At 24.0% G+C, this 2,514-nt stretch overlaps 1 protein-coding gene across 1 annotated transcript in view; it reads right to left on the bottom strand.

Moving 5' to 3' along the window:
* Positions 1 to 2,514, bottom strand: part of grm2b (glutamate receptor, metabotropic 2b) — a 21,761-nt gene that overhangs the window by 1,439 nt on the left and 17,808 nt on the right. The window lies entirely within an intron of this gene.

The raw sequence follows: 2,514 nt of genomic DNA, 5'->3' as shown, positions 1-2,514 counted from the left end.
TAAGGCATTTCGGAGACTTTTTATTTAATTAATTATTACTTTATTTTTATTTTATTATTTATTCTACTTGTATGTTTCTTATAAAATTAAGATATTTGGGAAGTATTTTTTAAAATTCATTTTTATAAAAAATTATGTCAAAATGTGAACTTACAACTTCAAAAAATAAAAAACTGATAAAAGATCTGTAAAATTATTTTACCAAATCTTATCTTTTCTTGCATGTTTCTCATAAATATAGAGCCATTAGAAAATGATTAAAAAAAAATATATATAATGTTTTCTGTCAAAATGTGAATTTTTCGTGTCATTTTTGGTCAAATACTAAAAGATTTTGACAAAGATATTTGTATTATTTTTCAAAATGTTATCTTTTCCTGCATGTTTCTCATAAAATTAGGGCATACAGAGAACATTTTTAGAAATAATTTTGTAAAAAGTTTTATGTCAAAATGTGAAGTTTTCATTTCATTGTTGGTAAAAAAATAAAGAATTTTGATGAAAGTTTTTGTAAAATTATTTTTAAAAATGGTATCTTTTCCTGCATGTTTCTCATAAAATTAGGGCATACAGAGAACATTTTTAGAAATAATTTTGTAAAAAGTTTTATGTCAAAATGTGAAGTTTTCATTTCATTGTTGGTAAAAAAATAAAGAATTTTGATGAAAGTTTTTGTAAAATTATTTTTAAAAATGGTATCTTTTCCTGCATGTTTCTCATACACATAGAACCTTTAGAGAACATTTTTTTGAAATTTTTTTGTATAAAGTCTTATTTAAAAATGTGAATTTTTCGTGTCATTTTTGGTCAAAAACTAAAAAAAGTTGACGAACATATTTGTAAAATTATTTTTAAAAATGTTATCCTTACCTGCATGTGTCTCATACATATAGAGCCTTTAGAGAAAAAAAAATCAAATTTTTTTATATAATGTTTTCTGTCAAACTGTGAATTTTTCGTGTCATTTTTGGTCAAAAACTAAAATATTTTGACGAAGATATTTGTTTAGATATTATTTTTCAAAATGTTATCTTTTCCTGCATGTTTCTCATAAAATTAGGGCATACAGAGAACGTTTTTAGAAAACTTTAATAAAGTATTATGACGAAATGTTAAATTTTTGTCATGTCAATTTTTCACCATCTGACCAGGACACAAAATTAGGATTTTTCAGAAAAATCCCGGAAAAAAAATGTACTAAAAATGTTTTCAAAATGCTTTTATTTGATAAGAAACATGTAAAAAAGGTAAAATTTAGATCTGATTTTTCAGAAAAATACCAAAAAAAAAATTCATTTAGAAATTTTTCAAAATGCTCTTATTTGATGAGAATCATCCAGTAAAGATAAAATTTTGAATTTTTTTTATCAAAATGCATCATCTTATTTGATGAAAAACATGCAGAAAACATTGAATTTTGATTTTTTTTTTCCCCAAAATGTATCCTCAAAATTTTTCACCATCTGACCAGGACACCCAAAATTAGGATTTTTCAGAAAAATCCCGGAAAAAAAATGTACTAAAAATGTTTTCAAAATGCTTTTATTTGATAAGAAACATGTAAAAAAGGTAAAATTTAGATCTGATTTTTCAGAAAAATCCCGAAATAAAATGTACTAAGAAATTTTTCAAATTGTTCTTATTTGATGAGAAACATGCAGAAAAGATCAAATTTAAAAAAAAAATGTACTAATTTTTTTTTGTGTAATTTTGTACAATTATTTTTCAAAATGTCTGCTTATGTTTCTCACCAAATTAAGGATTAAGGATTACAGATCATATTTCGAAATTTATTTTTAATAAAGCTTTATCAAATCAATCAATATCAATAAGGGCGGGGTGATATGGCAATAAAAAGATCACTATATATTTTTTCACGTTGTCTGAACTAATATATAATTCACTATGCACTAGTTTGCGAACTATGCACTTCTTTTATTCTTAAATTCTTAGAAATTACATTAACAATAAAAAAAAAAACATGCTATATTTTCAAAAGTCATGCAGGGATCTTAACGTTATATTATATTATATTATATTATATTATATTATATTATATTATATTATATTATATTATATTATATTATATTATATTATATTATATTATATTATATTATATTATATTATATTATATTATATTATATTATATTATATTATATTATATTATATTATATTATATTATATTATATTATATTATATTATATTATATTATATTATATTATTCTTCGGGCTGTACTCAATTGTACTCTCCTCCAAACCCGGAGTTTGCACAGACAGCCGCTGGTTATCTCTCCTGCATCTTAATCTGACGGTGTAAGCAGTTTGGCGTCTTCTGGGGAAACGGGTCATGTGATCAAAAAAGCAAAGGCATTGTCAAAACAAAAAAACAGACAGAAAGTGAACGTACACAGCTGTGTCAGTGTTTCTAAAGGTGTGTGTTTTTGCTCATTCATAATAAAACACAGCCCAGAGTTTTCACACAACAGCAGCAGCAGCAGCAGCAGCAGCAGCCGC

The sequence above is a fragment of the Cynoglossus semilaevis genome, chromosome 11 (assembly GCF_000523025.1).
Source record: "Cynoglossus semilaevis isolate Cse_v1.0 chromosome 11, Cse_v1.0, whole genome shotgun sequence".
In the NCBI taxonomy this organism is placed as follows: Eukaryota; Metazoa; Chordata; class Actinopteri; order Pleuronectiformes; family Cynoglossidae; genus Cynoglossus; species Cynoglossus semilaevis.
The sequence above is the reverse complement of the archived record's forward strand: the minus strand, read 5'-3'. Positions and strand labels throughout refer to the sequence as shown.